The sequence below is a fragment of the Trachypithecus francoisi genome, unplaced genomic scaffold, assembly GCF_009764315.1.
Source record: "Trachypithecus francoisi isolate TF-2019V2 unplaced genomic scaffold, Tfra_2.0 Lachesis_group0, whole genome shotgun sequence".
Lineage (NCBI taxonomy): Eukaryota > Metazoa > Chordata > Mammalia > Primates > Cercopithecidae > Trachypithecus > Trachypithecus francoisi.
Genome location: NW_022681453.1, coordinates 131,372,563 through 131,381,598, shown reverse-complemented (window position 1 = coordinate 131,381,598; position 9,036 = coordinate 131,372,563). Strand labels below are relative to the sequence as shown.

Here is a 9,036-nt window from a genome sequence, read left to right as displayed (position 1 = left end):
ACGTCTTACAACACACATTACCCCAATCTGTTAAAATAAGCCAATGTGAAACTAGAAAAGCATTGCTAGCTCTGTTTTAGTGCCCAAAGTATCCCAAAATCACTTAGAAGTAGAAAGAAATCTTACCTTTCACCTGAAGTAGTTATTGTCATGCCATACAGATTTTTTGTTTTTTTAAGACAGAGTCTCGCACTTTCTCCCGGACTGGAATGCAATGGAGTGATCTCAGCTCACAGCAACCTCGACCTCCTGGGTTCACATGATTCTCCTGCCTCAGCCTCCTGAGTAGTTGGGATTACAGGTGCACACCACCACACCCGGCTAATATTTTGTATTTTTAGTAAAGACTGGGTTTTGCCATGTTGGCCAGGCTGATCTCGAACTCCTGACCTCAGGTGATTTGCCCACCTCAGCCTCCTGAAGTGCTGGTATTACAGGTGTGAGCCACCGTACCCGGCCGCCATACAGACTTTTTAAATGTTAACAAAAATAACTAAAATAATCCTTGAAAATATATTATCAGAGAGAATGAAGATAGAGTATGGAACATGTGTACAAGTCATTCCTCAGCCAGAGCTGCCTACTTCTTCCATGCATGATGTGTCATCACCTCTTCTGAGGGGTGGCATTTCTTCAGTTATAGCAACATCGATATCATCAGCAGTAGGATCATCTTCATTAATACCCAGACCAAGTTTGATCATCCTATAGATCTTGTATGTGTCTGAGGATCTTCCAGACTGAAGCCAGGAGATGGGAGTGCAGTTTCGTAAAGCAAGATGACCAGATCCTTCACCGACTTGTCATTCTTATCAGCCTTTGCCTTTTGCCTTAAGGTCTCAATCGTGAATGGTCAGGGTTTATCTCCAGGTGTTTCTTTGCTGCCATGTAGCCCACTGTTGAGTTGTCTCCTAGGGCTTGAGCTTTCATAATTCTTTCCATGTTCGCTGTCCAGCTAAATGTGCTTGTGACAATACAGCATGGGGATGTCACCAGTTTGACACAACCACCTTTTTGACTTTTTTCTCCAACATGTCTTTCATGATCTTGCAGAGGTTCTCAAACTGTTTGTTTCTCTTCCTGTTTCTTTTTTTCTTCTTCATCTTCTGGAAGTTCCAAACCCTCTTTGGCAACTGATACCACAGTCTTACTCTCAAATTCCTTCAGCTGCTGGACACAGTACTCATCAATGGACTCAATCATATAGATCACTTCTAAGCCACTTCTGAAGACATTCCACAAAGGCTGAGTTAGCTACCTGGTCCTTGGTCTCACCTGTGATGTAATAGATATGTTTCTGGTTTGCCTTCATTCTGGAAAACACAATGAGATAAACCATCTCATCATCAGAGGCACATGTACGGTATCTCCACAGCGCTGAAAGCGTCTTCTGATTTTAAGAGTCTATATAGTCCAAGCTTTATGTTTTTAGAGAACTTCTCATAGAACTTTTTGTAGTTATTTTTATCCTCTGCCAGTTCAGCAAAGAGTTCTAAGTATGTTTTGATCAAATTCTTCCTAATAACTTTCAAAATGTTGCCTTGTTGCAACATCTCAGAAAAAATATTTAGAGCGAGATCCTCTGAGTTCATCACCCCTCTAATGAAGTTCGGATATTCAGGGATTAGGTCCTCACAGTTACCCTTGATGAAAACTCTGTATACATACAACCGAATGTTGTTCTTTTTCTTTCTGTTTTCAAATAGGTCAAAAGGACACATCTTGAAACAAAAAGAAGAGCTCTTCCAAATTCCAGCTGTCCTTCAACTGAAAAGTGCTTCATCGCCAGATGATCCTCCCAGTCATTGGTCAAGCTCTGATGGAACTCTCCATACTCCTCATTAGTCATAGCGTCAGGATTTCTGGTCCAGGTAGACTTTGTTTTGTTGAGTTCTTGATCAATGTACTTTTCTTGATTAATGTACTTTTCCTTACTTTTCTTCTTCTTCTTGCCAGCATCCTTCTTTTCTTCTTCTTCATCAGAACCAACATCTTCAATTTCAGGTTTGTCATCGGACTCTCTTTCTTTTTCTTCCTCTTATCTTCCTTTTCTTCAGCCTCATTATCGCTGAGTTCTTTATCACGTTTCTTCTCCACAAAAAGAGTAATAGGATAGCCAATAAACTGAGAATGTTTCTTCACAATCTCTTTCATTCTTCTTTCCTCCAAATACTCAGTTAGGTCTTCTTTCAGGTGCAGGGTGCCCTTTGCTCCATGCCCCGTAGGTTCACTGTGTCAGTCCTGACTGTGAGTGATCCCCCGAGGAGGACTCCCAAGCACACTGCTCATGTTTATGTTTGGTGATCACAGTTACTTTCTCGGCAACCAAATAAGCAAAATTTGGTTTTTGGCGACAGTACCAAGGTTATTGATCAAGTCAGCCTTGGCCATTCCAATTTCAGTATCCATAATAGTAAGGGTTTGATCTTGTTTGTTTGGTATAAGATTAATGTGGAGCTCTTTCCCAGAGTCTAATTTACTGGGATCCATCAAGCTTTCATATCAGATTTTGTCCAAAACGTCTGATGAATTTGAAATGAGCTCTCTTGAGCCAGGCACTGTGGCTCACTCCTGTAATCCCAGCACTTTGGGAGACCAAGGTGGGTGGATCGCTTGAGATCAGGAGTTCAGTAGCAGCCTGGGTAATATGGTGAAACCCCCCTGGGCAATATGGTGAGACCCCGTCTCTACCCAAAATACAGAAAGTTATACAGGCATGACGGACATGCCTATGGTCCCAGCTAGTCAGGGGCTGAGGCATGAGAATCACTTGAGCCTAGGAGGTGAAGGCTGCAGTGAGCCGAGATCACCCCACTGCATTTCAGACTGGGTGACAGAGTGAGATGCTGTGTCCAAAATAAAAATAAAAAGCTAAAAAAAAAAAAAAAACTGAAATGAGCTCTCTCAGAAAGATTTCTTTGTTCAAGTAGAAAGTATTGATGATCAGTGACATCAACTGGACAGCTTCTGCTTGAAAGGCAAATATCTCAACCTCTTCTTCCTCCATCAGTTGGTTTTGGGTCTGGGTTTCCTCAGGCAGCTTGGCTAAGGGACCACACGGGCTCTGCAGTATAGCAGCACCAGGATGCTAAAGCATGCAGGCCTCTTGAATTTCTATATGAATTTTAGAATCAGCTTGTCAATTTCTGCAAAAAAAAAAAAAAAAAAGGCAGCCAAGATTTTGATACAGATTGTATTGAATCTGTAGATCAATTTGGGGAGTACTGTCATCTTCACAGGATTTAAGCTTTCCAAATCTTAAACATGGTATATCTTATTTTTCCTTTTATTTAGATCTTCTTTAATTTTTTTCAACAATTTTTTTAGTTTTCTGTATACGAGTGTTGCACATCTCTTGTGAAGTTTATCCCTAAATGCCTTATTTTTTAAAAAAATGATTCTTAATTTTATTTTCAGATTGTTTATTGCTAGTATATATAAATACAATACTTTCGGTATGTTGATCTTGTGTCCTGTAACCTTGTTGAACTCATTTATTAGTTCTAGTAGGTTTTTAGTGAATTCCTTGGGATTTTCTATTTCTAAGATCATATCATCTGCAAACAGAGATTGCTTTACTTCTTCTTTTCAATCTGGATGCCTTTTTATTTATTTTTCCTTTTTTTTTTTTTTTTTTAGACTGAGTCTCGCTCTGTCGCCCAGGCTGGAGTGCAGTGGTGAGATCTCGGCTCACCACAATCTCCACCTCCTGTGTTAAAGCGATTCTCCTGCTTCAGCCTCCCAAATAGCTGGGATTATAGGGGCCCACCACCATGCTTGGCTAGTTTTTGTATTTTTAGTAGAGATGGGGTTTCACCATGTTGGCCAGGCTGGTCTCCAATTCCTGACTTCAAGTGATCCACCCACCTTGGCCTCCAAAAGTGCTAGAAGGCATGAGCCACCGCACCTGGCCTGCCCTGAATAATGTTAAGTACAATGTTGTATAAAGGTGGAGAGAATAAATATTCTTGTCTTGTTCCCACCTTTAGGGGAAAAAGATTCAATTTTTTGCCATTTGATATGATGTTAGCTGTAGATTTTTCATATATGCCCTTTAACAGATTGAGGAAGTTATTTTATTTTTAGTTTCTTGGGTGTTATTTTTTTAATCATAAAAGGTTTTGGATTTTGTCAAATGCTTTTTCTGCACCTATTAAAATGATCGTGTGGGTTTTGTTCTCTTAATATAGTGTATTACATTAATTGATTTTCTGATATTATACTAACCTTGTGTTCTTGGGATGAGTTTCACTTGTTCATTGCATATAATCCTTTTTGTATGTTACTGGATTCAGTTTGCTAGTATATATATACGTATTTTTTAGACAGTCTCGCTCTGTTGCCCCAGCTGGAGTGCAGTGGTGCAATCTCAGCTCACTGCAATGTCTGCCTCCTGGGTTCAAGTGTTTCTCTGGCCTCAGCCTCCCAAGTAGCTGAGATTGCAGGTGCACGCCACCATGCCTGGTTAATTTTTTTTTTTTTTGTATTTTTAATAGAGATGGGGTTTTGTCATGTTGGCCAGGCTGGTCCTGAACTCCTGACCTCAGGTGATCCACGGGCCTTGGTCTCCCAGAGTGTTGGGATTACAGGCGTGAGCCACTGTGCCTGGCCAGTTTGCTAGTATTTTGTTGAGGATTTTTACATCTATATTCACATGAGATATTGGTCTGTAGTTGGTTTTTTTTTTTTTTTTTTTTTTTAAATATAACATCTTTGTCTGGTTTTAGTATCTGGATAATACTGGCCTCATAGAATGAGTTGCAAAATGTTCCCTCTTCTTTTAATTTCTGAAAGAGACTGTGTAGAATTGGTATTAATTCTTCTTTAAGTATTTGGTAAAATTTACCAGTGAAGCTGTCAATGCTTGTGGGAAGCTATTTCAAATTATTAGAATCTACTTAAGTTTATTTAACATTTTATCATGATTAGTGTAAAGTTATGCACCTTAATTTTTTAATTGAGAGATTCCTTCTCTCTGTCTATAAACTTGTAATTTATGAAAAATGAAAAACCCATGTTTTGAAAAAGGTAACATTTAAAGGCTCATATTAAAACTGTGATTATACTGCACTCTAGCCTGAGAGACAGAGCAAGACTGTGTTTCTATAAATGAAATGAAATAAAATAAAATAAACCATGTCAATGACCAATATGAATATTGAGGACAAGGACTCCTGAAGTAGGATTAAGAAAGGAGAGAAGATAATTTCTAGGACATGTGATTAGAACACTTAAAAGAGTGCATGAGGCTGGGTGCAGTGGCTCATGCCTGTAATCCCAGCACTTTGGGAAGCCGAGGCAAGTGGGTCACCTGAGGTCAGCAGTTCAAGACCAGCCTGGCCAAAAAGGTGAAACTCCATCTCTACTAAAAATACAAAATTAGCCGGTATGGTGGCGTGCACCTGTAATCCCAGCTACACTGGGATTATTATTACTTTGGGAGGTTGAGGCAGGAGAATCATTTGAACCTGGGAGGTGTAGGTTGCAGTGAGCCAAGATTGTGCCAGTGCACTCCAGCCTGGGCAATAGAACAAGACTCCATTTCAAAAAATAAAAATAAAAAAAGACTTTATGAAATTAAAAAAATTTTTAATGAAAACATTAAGTAGATGAACTGAGAATAGAAATTAAGTAGATGAACTGAAAACTGAATTGGTGTCTGAAAGATTGGTCACAACACAAAGCCAAGCCACAAAAAAATGGAAGCTGGAAGAGAGAAAGACAGTCTAGAAAACAGATCCATGGGACCTAACTTGTGAACAGCAGAAATGCCTGAACAGAAAAAGAACAGATGGAAGAGGAGTAAGTAGAGTGTTACTTATATCCTAGAAAAAGTTCCCCAAGCCGAAGAAAGATTTAAATATTCACATCGGAAAAGGTCACTGAGACACAGAGAGGATTAGTGAAAACGCACATTTAGACATAGCCTAGTGAAATTCAAGGATCTGTAATCGCCACTGGGTTCACCTTGCCTGCTGCCTAGACAGAGCCAATTTATCAAGACAGGGAAACTGCAATAGAAAAAGAGTAATTCATGGCTGGGCGCGGTGGCTCAAGCCTGTAATCCCAGCACTTTGGGAGGCCGAGACGGGCGGATCACGAGGTCAGGAGATCGAGACCATCCTGGCTAACACGGTGAAACCTCGTCTCTACTAAAAAATACAAAAAACTAGCCGGGCGACGTGGCGGGCGCCTGTAGTCCCAGCGACTCGGGAGGCTGAGGCAGGAGAATGGCGTAAACCCAGGAGGCGGGGCTTGCAACAGTGAGCTGAGATCCGGCCATTGCACTCCAGCCTGGGCGGCAGAGCGAGACTCCGTCTCAAAAAAAAAAAAAAAAAAAAAGTAATTCATGCAGAGCCGGCTGTGTGGGACATTGGAATTTTATCAGCCTCCCTGAGCATTCGGGGATCAGAGTTTTTAAAGACAACTTGGTGGGTTGGGGGAAGCCAGTGAGCCAGGAGTGCTGATTGGTCAGATCAGAGATGAAATCATGGAATGTTGAAGCTGTCCTCTTGTGCTGAGTCAGTTCCTGGGTCAGGGCCACAAGATCAGATGAGCCAGTTTATCAATCTTGCTGGCCAGCTGATCCATTAAGTGCAGGGTTTGCAAAATACCTTAAGCACTGATCTTAGGAGCAGTTTAGGGAAGGTAAGAATTTTGTAGCCTCCACCTGCATGACTCCTAAACCATAATTTCTAATCTTGTGGCTAGTTTGTTAGTCCTACAAAAGCAATATAGTCCCCAGGCAAGAAGGAGGTTTGTTTTGGGAAAGGGCTGTTATCATTTTTATTTTATTTATTTTTTAATTTTAATTTTTAAAAAAATTTTGTTTGCTTATTTATTTTTGAGACGGAGTCTCCCTCTATTGCCCAGGCTGGAGTGCAGTGGCACAATCTTGGCTCACTGCAACCTCTGCCTCCTGGGCTCAAGTGATTCTCCTGCTTCAGCCTCCCAAGTAGCTGGGACTACAGGTGTGTGCCACCTGCTAGTTTTTGTATTTTTAGTAGAGATGGAGTTTCACCATATTGGCCAGGCTAGTCTATTATTTTTATTTTTATACAGGCATGAAACACTGTGCCCAGACCGTATTGTACCTTTTGATATTTGTACCTTATATGTATATTACTCTTCCAAAAATGAAGCAAGAATTAATGAAAGAGATGTGCAAAAATCTACTAGGCAAAAGCAAGATTTGCAACACTATCCTACAAATGGAAATCATGCTCAAAACACATTGAACAGAAAGTAGTGACAGTATATGAGGATAAAATCAGGCACAATTCAAGAAGATATAATAACCATACACTTTTATGCATCAAATTACATAGCTGTCAAGCATATAAAAGGAAAACTACAAGTACCCAGAGAACATAGATAAAATACTTTTGAACTTGAACAGACCACGTAGGCAAAAATAAGCTATTATGTAGAGGATTCGAATAATGTAATAAATAAGCTCTATTTAGTAGATGCATATATAGAGAATATATACTTTTTTTTTTAAAAGACAGAACACCAAAAAACTCAAATATATACTTTTTAAATGTCCTGAAACAAAGCTTGTTACAGAACCAATCATGCATTCAGCCAGAGAGAAAGCTTTTTTTTTTTTTTCCCCTGAGACAGAGTCTTGCTCTGTCTCCCTCTGTCTCCCAGGCTGGAGTACAGTGGTGCGATCTTGGCTCACTGCAACCTCCGCCTCCTGAGTTCAAGTGATTCTTCTGCCTCAGCCTCCCGAGCAGCTGGAGCTACAGGCACGCGCCACCATGCCCAGCTAATTTTTGTATTTTTAATAGAGATGGGGTTTCACCATATTGGCCAGGCTGGTCTCGAACTCCTGATCTCATGATCCATCCACCTCGGCCTCCTAAAATGCTGGGATTACAGGCACGAGCCACCGCGCCTGGCCAACAAAGTTTATAAATCCAAAAAGGGGGCCGGGCGCGGTGGTTCAAGCCTGTAATCCCAGCACTTTGGGAGGCCAAGATGGGTGGATCACGAGGTCAGGAGATCGAGACCATCCTGGCTAACACGGTGAAACCCTGTCTCTACTAAAAAAATACAAAAAATTAGCCGGGCGAGATGGCGGGCGCCTGTAGTCCCAGCTACTCGGGAGGTTGAGGCAGGAGAATGGCGTAAACCCGGGAGGCAGAGCTTGCAGTGAGCCGAGATCGCGCCACTGCACTCCAGCCTGGGTGACAGAGCGAGACTCCGTCTCAAAAAAAATCCAAAAAGGTTTAAATTTATACACCACGCTCTCTGATCATAAACCAAGAAACTAGAAATTAACAATGAAAAGATAACAATAACAAAAATCCTTTATCCATGGATATGAAGACACATTCTCCCAAATAGTCTTTATTTCTATTTTTATTTTTTTCGAGACAGGGTCTTGCTTTGTCACTCAGGCTGGAGTGCAGTGGAACAATCAGAATTGACTGTAGCACTGACCTCCTGGACTCAAGCAATCATCTTACCTCAGCCTCCTGTACAGTGGCACTACAGACATGTACCATACATGCCTGGCTAATTTATTTATTTATTTATTTCTAGAGATGGGGTCTCACTATGTTGCCCAGGCAGGTCTTGAACTCCTGAGCTCACACAACCCTCCCACCTCAGCCTCCCAAGGTACAGGGATTATAGGCACAAGCCATTGCATCTGGCCCCAAATAGCCTTTATATCAGAGAGAATTAAAACAAATTATGAATTGTCTACAAAGTAATGAAGAGGAGATCACCTTATTCTAAAACCTATGGGATACAGCTAAAGCTGTTCTGAGTAAAATCAATAGAAAGACTGAGACCACTTTAATGGAGAATTCAACTTGGAAAACCAGAAAAAGAATAACATAAAACATAATAAATTAGGAGAGTGCTAAAATGAGATCAGTACAAGATAATGGAAAAGGTAAAGCAAAAGAATCTGCTAGTAAGAAAATATGTCTGAGAACACCTAAGAGAATTAACACTTCTCAAACCCAACAGTTGTCACTTTGGTCTTGGGAGAGAGGATCGTTCCTGATGACATCAAAG

At 40.8% G+C, this 9,036-nt stretch overlaps 1 pseudogene; it reads right to left on the bottom strand.

Moving 5' to 3' along the window:
* Positions 1–566: 566 nt before the first annotated feature.
* On the bottom strand, positions 567–5,360 carry LOC117083810 (annotated as a pseudogene).
* Positions 5,361–9,036: the final 3,676 nt, after the last annotated feature.